The 14,368-nt window shown below is 36.8% G+C and overlaps 1 protein-coding gene and 1 long non-coding RNA gene across 3 annotated transcripts in view; both read left to right on the top strand.

Moving 5' to 3' along the window:
* Nucleotides 1-14,368, top strand: part of LOC125225106 — a 350,675-nt gene that overhangs the window by 226,095 nt on the left and 110,212 nt on the right. The gene's annotated exons all lie outside the window — the stretch shown is intronic.
* The window catches only part of LOC125225099 (potassium voltage-gated channel subfamily KQT member 4), a 102,314-nt gene continuing 95,724 nt past the window's right edge, over nt 7,779-14,368 (top strand). For both annotated transcript variants that reach the window (XM_048128653.1, XM_048128649.1), the window contains exon 1: nt 7,779-7,999. The gene's annotated coding sequence lies outside the window, so the exon portion shown is untranslated. The remainder of the gene's footprint in view (nt 8,000-14,368) is intronic.

Here is a 14,368-nt window from a genome sequence, read left to right as displayed (position 1 = left end):
CATACTGTAGTGACTATACCAAAACCAAGCATTGCTAAGAAATGTTACCAAACTAATTCACGTATCTTAATATCCTATTACGTTTTCTTAATTAACATAGTTTCAAAAACAGATAAGTAGTTGGATTTATATGAGCCTGTAATATCGTGACTAAATTGTATTCGCAGGTGTTCGTTGGAAAAACAGTATTATGCAATATCTGGACCTGAAAAGAAAAGGTTATGAACCCCATCTACGGGACATATGCCGGTCTTGCCTTATAAATAGAAAAATGCTTATATGTTCAAAATTTCAACGTTATTTTAATAGTTATCTAGCACATTCTGCCCCGTTATTACGTAAAATAACAATGATCATGATTTTGGAACCTAGTCTCATATGAAATTACGCGACAACAAGCACTAGACGGTCTTTCCGTGCTCATCGCGGGAGGACGGTCAACCCGCCGAGCCTTAAAAAAAGTGATTTTTATCACTTAAAAGTACCTTACTTCACCAAAATACTGTAAAAGCTTTGTAAAATATAATATTTGCTATCCCATAGGACCATGCGCATTACGCCAGACTGCATTAATTATAGAGTTTTATCCACTCAAACTTTATTTCAAATAAACTATGCCGGTCTTGCCCGCACTGACCTTATATGATTCGAAAGGCATTCCATGTAATCACTAAGGTTCTTTTTGTGGGGATTTACAAGACATACCTGCGTCCTTTGCTTGAATACGCTTTTCAGATATGGTCCCCCTACTTCAAAAAGGATATACACTATTGGAAAAAGTCCGGAGAAGAGCTACTAAAATGGTCGCTTCACTAAAAGACAAGCCATACGACGAACGGCTTCAGGAGGTCTTACATCATTGGGGGATAAAAGAAAGCGTGGTGATCTCATGAGACATACAAAATCTTGTCTGGACACTACAATGTGACTAATATGAAAGACCTATATATACTAAGCCAGAACTCAAAACTGAGAGGGCATTCTAAAAAGCTTATCAAACCTCCATCTGCTAGCAACCCTAAGAAACACTTCCTGCCGAATCGCGTAGTTAATGTGTGGAACTCTCTACCAGAAACTGTTATTAGCGCGCCGTCAGTGAACTGTTTCAAAAATACACTGGACAATTATATCAGAACTTTGAAAAGTGCAAAATAAACACAAGTGCAGTGATATACACGTATCAGCTCGAAGAGCTCCTAGTGTATTAAATAAATAATAATAATTGCCCCCCAGTCGGGATTTGCTCCGCTGTACCTTAGATTAAAATTCAAAAAATATAAAGGCTAGCATAGTTAGGTAGGTTATAGGCCGAAACACTGATAATATAAAATATCATTGTGATGCCAAAATTCAAGAACGAATTAACCTCAACTTTTAGCATTTTGTACGGTTACATATTTTATAAGGGCTCGATCAAACGCAAGTTCGGGTTCGAACTAATTCCTAAACTGACCCTTCAACAAATATTTTCTCATTGGGTCAGTTTGCTCTGTTTAGTAGGCAAGAATGTCCCTTTAAGCCAGATTTTACGTTCAAAGCTTTGATTGCAGAGGAAACGCTAAGCAGCGGGGCTCTCACAGCTAGGGAACAAAGTTTTATTTTGTTTTTATTCAGACTCGCGAGCCTCTCCAACTTTTCATCAGGGTTTTTCATTAACTAAGTGAAATTATGCGGCTACGCTGCAGTTAGTGGCATCTGTCTGCCGAAATTAAAGTGAAGTTGATAGAGGAACAGGTAATACTGGTATCATGTAGGTACCTACCTACCTACCCATCGAGTCAATGTTAGGTACCTAATTAAATTTTGTGATAGAAAATTTTAATCCTAGCTTAATTTGTATTTTCGTTATAAATTCTTCAAATTATACCTACTGATAACTCTACCCTTACTCTTACCACCTGCTATTACCTTTTGTCACACAAACATGTCATGGCAAGAATCTTCATAAATCTTTATTAATCTGAGCTAAGAAAACGAAGGAAAAAGATACCTTATTCTCTAGGGTAGGGGCTGTACAGTCACCGGCAAAAATAAGTGATAATTTCTGTACCTTGTCGCTTTTAATCGTTTGACAACTTTGTATGACATTTCAAACAAGATCTTAATGTGACAAGGTGTACAAATCATCACTTATTTATGCCGGTGACTGTACCCTGTAGCTCCCTAAGTATTAATTGCTGAGTAAAATAGTTATTTGTTTTACAAGCGGGCAAAGTCGTTGTTTACACGTGCTAATATTGGTATTGATACCCGAGCAAGCGGAAGTAGCAGTAGAGCTGCTGCTGCTGCATTAACCCTTCGTCTGTGTTTGATAAGGATCCTAACATAAGGCGTTGGACTTTAAAAATGTATATCAAAGTTAATTTTTTTATGACAATTTTTTGACAGACTTGCAAGCTTTGCAGGGTCCCAGACAGCCGATATTTGAATGTCGACTATTCTATTCCGTGAATTTCGTTCAATGATATCTCCACTACTAACGATTTAAATTCTACTAACAGAATCGAAAACTAGTGGTCATCCTACACTAATTACCACTAAATTTAAAATTACTAGCCGTCCTCGGTCAAAAATAGCATTTCGTCGTTTTCCACAGACTTCGTGGTCGGCGAATTCGTGGTTTCGAAATTCAAAAATCGGTCCCCAGGATGCCTTGGCCTTGGCAGGACGCGACGCAGTCCGCGACTACAGTCACGATCCTGCATACTGATACGGACTGAATGAAAGGCATAGTTTAAGTCGAGAAGGCTTAAAATGAAGCCTTTCTCCCGAGTTAAACACTTTCGAAATACCGAAAATTTCTAAATCAAAAATCTGACATACAAGTTCTGGTGGCAAGTTTGAATTGATCCGAGCCCCGGGGTATGCGCGTGTGCAAGAGCGTGGAAATTGTAATTAAAAAACAAACGTTATTTTTCATGATGACTTTTTGAGAATTAATTGGTTACCAACCCAATTATTAACAGTGGATAAGATAAATGCTGCGAGTTATTAATTTTTGAGTTTTTCTTTGTTTGGTGGTCAGTTTATGTAACATTGTAAATAGGTACCTACCAATGAGCGTACATAGTGAAAGTAAACAACCCCAACGCCTTGGGCAGTGTTTTCGATTAAAGCTCGAAAAGCTGGTTAAAGCCAGTGAGTTTTTTCGACTTGATTAGCAAATTATGGTCAATCTGTCATATTTCTACCAATTTTAGGCCGGCAACAGACAGTCTTAAAATTCATAATCTTAAAAAAAGACTTGTATGCAATCTGTCAGATCAATCTGAAAATTCATAATCCTAAAAAACAAGACTGTGTGTGGACAGTCGTGAAATTGTATGGAACTCCGTGCACTCGATCTGATTTTTGTAAGATTATGATTTTTTCAGATTATGAATTTTAAGACTGTTTGTTGCCAGCCTTATTCACAATACCTATCTTAACAAATTATAATACACACCTAAATCTTCCTTAAAAATCAACGGGTGAAAACCGCATGAAAGTCCGTCTAGTAATTTTTAAAATGAGTAGCTTATTTGTATAAAAAAGTGTTTTAATAATCTTTCGTACGGGATACCCCCATTTGCCAGAATTTCATTTGCCATAATTTTATTTGCCATCCTATTCAACAATCATAATATTGTTTCTCATAACATCTTATGCCATAATCATTGTTTACTATATTAATCTAGTGCCAGAAACTTTGTTTCCCATAAAGTCAGTTTCCATAATGTCATTTGTCAGAATCATCGAAATCCGTAATTACCACATTCCATACCATCATTTGTCATACAAATTAGCGTCCAGAAAAGTCAATTTCCATAATGTGCTTTGGCAGAATCGAAAACTACTATAATAGGTACTAGAAGGACTAGAGAATGAAACTGCTATCAGAAAGTAGGTTAGGTTAGGTTAGAACTGTGACCCCCTGGAAAATGAAACTGCTATCAGAAAGTAGGTTAGGTTAGGTTAGAACTGTGAACCTCTGGAAAAGGAAAGTGCTTGAAAAGTAGGTTAGGTTAGGTTAGAACTGTGACCCCCCGGAAAATGAAAATACTATCAGACAGTAGGTTAGGTTAGGTTAGAACTGCGACCCCCTGGAAAATGAAACTGCTATCAGAAAGTAGGTTAGGTTAGGTTAGAACTGTGACCCCCTGGAGAATGAAACTGCTGGAAAAGTAGGTTAGGTTAGGTTAGAACTGTGACCCATTGTGGAAAATGAAATTGCTATCAGAAAGTAGGTTAGGTTAGGTAATAATATGGGTAACAATTAATATGGCAAAAATTGCTTATGGCGTTTGAATATTCTATGAAACCATATTATTGCACTTAATAATATGGCTAACAAATAGTATGGCATTGTATGATTATGGAAGGTAATATTCGGATAAACAACGAGTATGTCATATGATTTTTATGGTAAACAAATCATTCGGGCAAATGAAATTCAGGCAAGTTAGATTCGGGCAAATGAATATTATGTTAAATGACTGTCGGGCAAACAATAGACAACCCTTTCGTACCTAGTTTGAAAATTCGTCGACTAACCAAAAAAATCAGGATCGTTTCAGCACCGAATCCCTTCGTCTGTAACGGTCTATTATCTCTAAAATTACCATAAAACCCCCAAAAATTCGTCGCCAAATTCCGAAAAGGTCAGCGACTACCTCTCAATTCATGATTTATGAACAGGATCGAATGGTCCCTCAAAATGGAAGGCTTATAAAAATAAAGATGGAAACATAGAAAGGAGTTTTGTGTAGCTACCATGAGTTTTTAATATATTACTCGATAGCGTAGTTAAATGTCACGGAATAAACAGCGTGTAAAGCTAATACGGGCGATCTCTTAACGGTGGTTGGTATAATAAGAAATGTAATTAGATAACTTTTACTAAAATTGAAATAAAATATTTGTTCATACAAAATAATTCAGTCCGCAATGTAATGCAAACACAATCGGCGTTAAACACACTCTTTGACAGTTGTCATTGAATGTCATCGCAACCACGTTTAAAGTACATTGCTGCTGAGAATTATTTCAAAAATTTATTACAGGGTGAAAATGAAGAATAACTCAAAAACACCTTTTAATTAATGATCATCATCATTGTCCTTGCGTTATCCCGGAATTTGCAACGGCTTATGGGAGCCTGGGGTCCGCTTGTAACAGAACAAGCGTCTATGACGAGGAAATGGACTCGTTATTACATACACGTTCGAGCGTAATTAAATTCCGATTCAAGCGTGTTTCGTTCAATAAAGCTACATTATATAACAGGAAATATGGTCGGGAGAACGTATATAGGGGGCTCTAGCCAAAAGGCGTAATAAACTTTATAAGAATCCTCGTGAGTCCACGGAGCTGACTCGCGGTGATTTACGCCTAGGCGTAGAGGGCCGCAGATATCTCCATTTATTGCAAAAAAGAAAATACTTTTTGCCCGCGACACTGTTGTTGTCAACCACCTAATATATTAAGTAGGTTATTTTTATAATAAGTATTCTTACAAAAAGGGCAATAGGGCGCGACCCCATTAAGTAGGCACTTAGATTTTCCGTTGTGTTGAGCCAACATAGTAGCCTAAGTATATGAGTTGGCGTAAATTTAATGTTGTTGATAAGAAATATTAAATGAAATACCTGTGTAGGTAGGTAGACAATTTTGGAAGTGTTTTAACAAAGATTTTAATTTTAAGAATAACTAATAAAATAATTTTCACCACACCAACTGGTAAAGGCTTTCTATTCGAAAACAGATAGCAAATTGCATTTTATCCACAAGGGGGCAAAGTAATTTCATACAAATTTTCGATGTCTTAATCTGGCTGCTAGATTTACCTATAAATGATGATTTTGAAAATGATGAAATGAATAAATTGATGGATTTCATTTTTTTGATGTTTTATAGTCAGTATTTTGTTCGTGTTGGTGTGGTGAAAAATGTTGTGTTTTACAAGGGGGCAAAATAGTTGTTTAACCACACGTGCCAATATTGATACCCGAGCAAGCAAAAGATTCCAATATTGAACCGCGAGCGTAGCGAGTGGTTCAAAAAGTGGAATCTTAAGCGTTGCGAGGGTATCAAGGCACGAAGGTTAAACAAACTTTGCCACCGAGTGAAATAACTATTATGGCTTTTAATACTTACGTCATACCCTTTTGCACTATCCCGGCGTTTGCTACGGCTCATGGGAGCCTGGGGTCCGCTTTGACAACTAATCCCAAGATTTGGCATAGGAACTAAGTTTTACGAAAGCGACTGCCATCTGACCTTCTCACCCGAAACGTAACTAGGCCTTATTAGAATTAGTCCCAGCAACACTTAGGGCCACTTGCACCAACGAAAATGGAGGGTTAACCCACCATTTTATATGGAATTTGACAGATGACAGCCCACTAACCCTGAGTTAAGGGGTTGGTGCAAGTGGGCCTTACGTACCAGCTATTAAATCGGTGATATCTTTGTATAATTTATACGGCCTACATGAACAAGCCGCATAGGCACTGACCTATTTAGGGTTACAAAAAAACGGTTTTTTTTCTGGCTTGAAAAAAACATGAAAAAAAAACCGTGAAAAAAAAACAGTTTTTTTTCTGGAGTATGTTTTTTTTCTAAAGTACAAAATCTCAAAATTTGCAAAGTAGTTAATACTTTTATGCGGTTTATTAGACTTAATGTTAACTATTAAACGAATTTAATCAAATAACTTTGATTTCTGGTCTTATAAAAGTAACATTTACGAAATCTGTAGTTGGTAGTTATCACTATTTACTGTTGGCAACACCACCGCCTCTCCACGTTGCACGCCGCGTCGGGGATTCCCAATAAACGTTTGTATACTGAATGTTAGTCGAAAAAATGTACGTTTTTGTTATTGAAACACGTTACAAGTCACAAAAAACCGTTATTGTCGAATTATTTGTTCATCTGAAAAAAAACCATATTTAGAAAAAATAAATGGTGCTCGGTTTTTTTTCATAATTCTGAAAAAAAAACATTTAGTTTTTTTTTCTATTTGCAACCCTCGACCTATTCCATCAATGTTTCTAAGAGTCTCTGTGACGTAACGTTCCTTCAAACAAAATCGTCACTTTTACAATGATATCCGGTCGATATCGAACACTAATCTAATATTTGTCGCATATGAGATGAGAGTTCGAATCGGGCCGATAGGTACTCTTTATTCATCGCCGATATCCTACGACATACACACAATCGAAGCAGACAACCATTTACAATTAATCAACCATTGGCTTTGGCGGCGTCCGACGGCGTATCCGATCGTAACACGCTTCCGTACACCTTTTGCTTTTGGCGCGTAAGTACAAACCACGCGTAACAAGTAGCCCGGCACTTATTACTCTTATTAGTAATAGTTTACGAGTATTATACTATGAAATAAAAAAGCGCAGCGAACTTTACCTCAAATCACAGTGACCTAATCGTCTGATAATATATTTTTTGACATTCAGACTTAATAGGTTTGAACTTTTGGCTTTATACCAATCCACTTTCGTTGGAATTGTGCTTTCTATTAGTAAGCGAAAGTTGCACTTTCACACTAATAAAAATTTAATCAAACGAACGCGCATTAAATATGCAAATAATAACCGAGTTTTTTTTTTCATTTAGGGTCGAATTCGAGTGCAGGTACGATGACCTGAATCGCTGGAGGAGGCCAACAATTAGAATTAGAGGTGCGCGGGCGGGCGGGCGGCCGGGCTTCGGCGGGCGAGGGCGGCGGCGGCGGCGCGGCGCGGCGGCGGCGGCGGCGTCGGCCGTCAGTCGGCGGCCGCTCTCCGCGCGCCCCACGCTGCGCCCGCGAGCCTGCAGCGCGGCTATTATGCCGGCGCACCGGGCCCGCATCCCACGTGCCGCGTGCCCGCCGCGCCCCGCACCACACCATACATCACCACCTATATCACGCGCGATTACGCGTCTCACGTCTACCGGAATGTAAATATTTATGGATGTCAGTTTCCAGTTGTTTAGATTGGCTGTGAATTTTAAGGTACGTAAGTAATGTTTGGTGTTTCGATTTTTGCACGACACCGTTGTAGACTGTTTATCACGCGTCAATGAGACTAATGAACGTATTTCATTAAACAAACAAATAGCATGCACATACGAAACCGCATAGTGCTTTGTGCCTTCGAAATGATTGTTAATAACAATGATTTGAGTTTGTGGCGCACGAACCCTTTATGATACTCGTATTTGGATCGATAGTTTACCATTACCTAGATATGTAGAGTTCCGTAACAGATTTTTTGCATTAAGTAATTTAGATCGCGATTAAAACCACGATAGCGAGCAGGGCCAGTGCGCCGCCGCGCCGCGACATGCAATTCATGTGTTCATAATAACAGTTCCAGACCAGATGTTTTGGATACTGAAATGCAAGTGGATAGGTAGCCAAATAGATTGTTTCTGTTAACAAATTCTATTTGAACAAGGAATGCAGAAACTGTATCTGTAAACAATAAACACGCTTGGTGTGAGGCTAATAACAATACTGTAGTAATAATTAGGCACGTACTCAATTAATAATGAATAAATAATAAATTATAGCTTTTAGCCCTGTGCACATACGTTTACGCTTACATTGCGGCTTGTGAGTATAAGCTTTCTTAACGTAAGCCCACGAGACGCTATATTAACACACATATTTGATTGGCTCATTACGTATGTAAGTTATCCTCGCAATAGCCCTGCAACCCCGTAGCCTCCGCGTCTATAGGACGTATAGCCATGATTCACGAGCTCGTATCGAGGGCCAGTCTTTGTTTTTACCCGGAGACAGCGGGCCGTAGCGGAGAATTTTATCCGGCGCGGGAATTCTCAATATCGACTCGAGCTTAATGAAGCGACTAAATAAATTACCGGCTTCGACAAAATTATACCAACCAATCTCATTTATTTCAAATAACGATATTATGGCATATACTATTAATATAAAATTTATTGATTGGCATAAAATGTTTAGGTGAAAATGAAATCGGCAAGGCGTGTTCGTGTACATGAAGATGCTATACGACATAGGTAATATATTTCTACACTTCTATTACATTCGCAATATTCGTAGATCTTTCGTAGACAATATTTTTAGGTTTTGAGTTTTCTTCGTTTCAAACAAAAGATACTTAATTAACAATTTTTATTATTTGCTACTCGTAGATAGATATTAAATATTAATAGAAAATTTATTTTTCTTAGTTATTTTAGGTATTTGCGCTTTAATTTTATGCCACTAAAAATTTATATTTTTTGTGTGCTGTCTTCCTACATTAGTTTAGAAAACCCGTACAACGATAAACCATTCTATTATTTTGAGGTTGTGAAATCATATAAATAGATTATTACATCAAAATACCTACTATAATAAACTTTGAAGATGTAAAAACATGTATGTTACCAATATATACAAAATGTGCTTTGTTGCAGAATAAGGTTAATTAACGTGCCAAAGAAAATTAACTGGAATGATGTATTCATAAGCTACACAACAAGTAGCTCCGTAACTTGAGTTGCCTTAATACCTTCATTTTACGACGCACTCTCGGAGCCCAACTAACCAACACCTATGTTAATCAAATATTAACTGCTTGCCTGCTGAGTGTAAATTAACGTCATATGAATTGGTTTCTTAGTTGAATTTTATATTAAAGATTAGGTCATGTTATATGTATGCAATTAACTCGTCCGTCATACGTATCAGACCCAAACATGGTACAGGAGAAGACGAAGTTATGCTTCAGTACAGTACCTACATTATTATCGCTGTAGGTATGTTATTGCATCTGGAAACATATTAAAATGTATCGCAGGTATAATTTAACAGATTTCTAAACTACGTAGTAGGTACCGTTTAGTAAGCAGTACCCTTATGCAAGTTTCTAATGTCACAGGTAAGTAGGTGCATTTACGCTTATCGGTGGCTGGGATATTGATATTCCAATTAAGTATTTATGATAAGCCGATATCTAATAGAGTAAGTACATATCTATATTAAAACCCACGCCGTGGGCAAAAAGACAAAGATACAATATAAATGTACTTAAAGCGATAGATATAGTAGCTTAATTGGATTCCTTTGAGTGCTTGTTTTGAATTATCGTGCAATAGAATGGTTATCGAATAGATATACTATATCTAATTTAATTAAAGCTATGAGCTTACCGAAGAAATAAGAATACATGTATTTTAGTAGTTCGATAAGTAGGGTAGGGGGTATTTTTACTCATGTCTTAAGGTATTTATTCTAACAGTTAAATTCAATAGTTAGTAGGACTAGTGATAGAATATTGAAACCACTGGCTTCATTTGGTAACAATGGTAACGCATTAGACTGGTAATCCAAAGATGTGGGTTCGAGTCCTATGTTGGCCAGAGCCGATCACTGTTGATTTTTTTTTATTGCGATTGCTGTCTGCATTTATAATTTGTTTAACTAGTATACTTACTAACTGATACCAATTACCTAGGGATAATAGTAAAATTTATTAGGTACATAATTATATCAAAACAGCTGCAATTGGATATACCTATATTTAGGTATGTAGTAGTAGTAGTAGTAAAACACTTTATTGTACCAGAATATAATACAACACACAGGAAAAAGAGCTTATTATAAGTACAAAGGCGAATTTATCCCTTTAAGGGATGTGTCATATATATGTATGTATAACATATCTAACACTTACATACTTAGTACAAAGTATGAAAATACGAACTCACGAAGGTTTGTAATCAATAATTATTGTCATTTCTAACGAGATTGTAGTAGTCCTGTTCGATGCCTTCCAATTCTGTTTTAAAGTTTTGGCATGTTTTCATTTTGTTTCGACACTACCTTGAGAGTTCCGAACCCAAAATATAAAAAACAACTTCCTTACAATTTCGTAATATCCTCTCTTCGTAAAGTTCGACCGTCTAAGATCCTCATGACTAGCAACTTAAACTCAACCGCCTTTTTTAATCACGATTTCCGTTTTTCAATATTTTCGAATCTGTCTGCACCCTTAGCATAAGATTGAAGCGAGAGTATGTCGCCGTGAGATAGATTATCCGTCCTTATGTCATTAGTACAATTAGAAGAAGACGTCTGCTCTACCTCGCGTGACTCTCACTTGACCCTTTATTTAACATCTAGAAAATACATACCAGAAGTAGGTAATCTATTCTGAAGAACTTCATATGATAGTTGATGGCTAGTTTTAGTACCTACCTTGTCACTTAATTCGGTTAAAAACTGCTAATATAATTATACAATCTTGCAGATGTTTAGCTCCAAAATAAAGACCTAGTTTAAGCTTTGCAGTGAATTTGGAACTTTAAATATTTTCATTGTAGTTCATAATTCATATTTCTTTTGTTATTTTTATAGGAACTCAGAGCAAGGCGAGTTATTCAATAATACTTAGTACATTTCGTTACTAGTGCGGGAAGTGTGTCATTACATCACGAGACATCTTGCTACGACTCTCAAAGCGAGTGCGAAAAATAAAAATGTAACAATCAACGAAAACCACTGAAAACAATCAGCAAGTTTGCGTGGCGTGAGCGGGACGCGATGAGAGCGTACCGCCAGCGCCGCGCCCCGCTCACTATACTCTCTCACAACGCTCATGTGTGGCGGAAGCTTAAGTAAAACATAGTAAAAAGTAAAAATGCCTCTAGTTTGACAGGCGCCGTTTCTTCCCATTCAGTTATAATTAGTATGACTGAAAAGTAAACAATTGAATATCAATATTTTAATGTTCTTGTTAATAGTAGGTTTCCAGTTTAACTCCGTCTTAGAAAACTAGACTAACATTAAAACACACTAGTTCGTGAAATCCAACTTCTCGCAAGCTAAACAGCTAAAACACTGTATTAAAAAAAATAATATTTGTATTGTATAATCAGTTAACGTTTTCCAGACTTTTTGGTTCGAATCACTTTACATATTGGATCCTTCCGTTTGCTGCATAATCCTCGTCAACGTCGAGAAGGATTTCTTCCGTGTCGACAGTTCGCCGCCGCGATCCCCGATGTAAACCCCGATCTTAAAAAGACGAGACGTACCCATCCCGAGGAAAGTTCAAAGGTCATTGAGATCACAACCATGATGGTCAAAATGATACAGAACTTTTATAGAGACAAACTATCCACAGTGATTGTTATGTAGGTACAATTTCGCTAAATCTGAGCTTTTGTTCCAAATTAACTCTTAATTCATCAATTAGATCAAATTGATTTTTCGCTTTCTAATAACTTGAATAGTACGTACAACGTACATAACGTATATTATATGTACTCACTACTTTTTAGTTAATTATATTCCATTTATGGATGATTAATCCCTACTCTACTTAAATAACTAATAAGTTAATGAATAAACCATTTTTTTTTTAACTACTTAGATATTTATAATTATACTATATATTTATGGGGGTATAAAACGGGATTTAATCACTAAATTTATTTACACTACACGGTGTAACATAAGGAAACCCAGTAATTTTAACAGCGTATTCCTAATCAGTTGATCACATATCAAAACTAAAACTTCATATATCTTTTCTGAATTTCAGAGATTGGCATAATAAAAACAAAGCAACTATTTATTATATACCTATAAGTATAAAAATTGTGCATTTTTTGCGATTTAACCCATATATTCACAAGTAGGTAATGAATATACAGGGTGAAAAAAAGGACCGTTCGAACTTTGCACAGTGACTTTTGAGGTCATAATGAACAACTTCTATTATGGGACCAATGCTGAAATCGCAAAAAAGAATTTAGTCGTATCATACATTTCGACTATCATGATGCCGTTCATGTCTATAGAACAGCCAAATTTTTGGTTCGCGATTTCAGCATTGGTCCCATAATAAACGTTGTTCATTATATATGACCTTAAATTCACTGTGCAAAGTTCGAACGGTCCTTTTTATTTCACCGTGTATAGTAAAACGAAATAGAAAGCTTCTCAAAAATTGATTCGGAAACAATTGAATGCACTGCTCGAACTTTTGGACCTTCTCCAGTAGTATGAAAACCCATTAACACTTTCGAAACCGGGCTCTACGCGGCGCTACGACATTTTCGCTACATACGGGTTTCCCCATGTAATCGGCTACGCTTCTACGAGCGGTGTGCCCGACAGTCGGGTTCTTGGTAGCGAAAGTGTTAAAGCAAAGCTAAATAAAATTAACATGATTAGTTTCGCTGTTTTAGAGCTATGGGTTATGGGATATGTCTTCCTTTCTTAGAAAAAGTATCATGGAGCTCTGCGAATCTGCTTTTCCTTATTGTGTACAGAAAGCTGCACAGAGCGGACTTCCTGCATAGGACACGCTTAAGTGCTTTCATGCGGTTTTTTACCTACTTATAGTCAATAGTCAATAGGTATAGTCATACATTTTTTTTTTCTTTAAAATTTTAAAATGCTATCAGCCCACTTTTTATTTTTAAATGCGAATTATAGTTTAGATAGTTATCATAACATTTTAACTAAATTATCAGGACTGATATGTGTAAGCTGCAAGCTAAAGGCACCAACCACATTACTGTAGCATTACTTACCACCTTACCACACTAAACTTACTTAATGCACAAAACACGCTCCCTATAGTAACTACAGGGTAGTTTTTAGGGTTCCGTAGTCAACTAGGAACCCTTATAGTTTCGCCGCCGTGTCTGTCTGTCTGTCTGTCCGTCCGTCCGTCCGTCCGCGGATAATCGCAGTGACCGTTAGCACAAGAAAGCTGAAATTTGGTGCCAATATGTATATCAATCAAACCGACAAAGTGGTGAAATAAAAAGTGAGAAAAAATGTTTTATTAGGGTACCCCCCCTACACGTAAAGTGGGGAGTGATTTTTTTTGTCATTCCAACCCCAACGTGTGATATATTGTTAGATAGGTATTTAAAAATAAAGGGTTTACTAAAACCGTTTTTTGATAATATTAATATTTTCGGAAATAATCGCTCCTAAAGGAAAAAAAAAGTGTGTCCCCCCCCTCTAACTTTTGAACCATATGTTTAAAAAATATGAAAAAAATCACAAAAGTAGAACTTTATAAAGACTTTCTAGGAAAATTGTTTTGAACTTGATAGGTTCAGTAGTTTTTGACAAAAATACGGAAAACTACGGAACCCTACACTGAGCGTGGCCCGACACGCTCTTGGCCGGTTTTTGTTATATGACCGCTATATTTTTTCCCTATGCCTACTTGTCAGCAAAAATGAAAATCGAAAATGCTGAAGCGGCCCGATTTTTGTGAGGAAAAATCTCATAGCAACCAAACTATTATTGCGTGGCATGTAAAAGGAATCAGATATATTGAATAGGAAATTTTCACTTTGTGTCACATCGCAGCCCATGATTTCA

This window comes from Leguminivora glycinivorella, chromosome 4 (genome assembly GCF_023078275.1).
Source record: "Leguminivora glycinivorella isolate SPB_JAAS2020 chromosome 4, LegGlyc_1.1, whole genome shotgun sequence".
Taxonomy (NCBI): Eukaryota; Metazoa; Arthropoda; class Insecta; order Lepidoptera; family Tortricidae; genus Leguminivora; species Leguminivora glycinivorella.
This window is presented reverse-complemented; position numbering and strand designations above follow the sequence as displayed.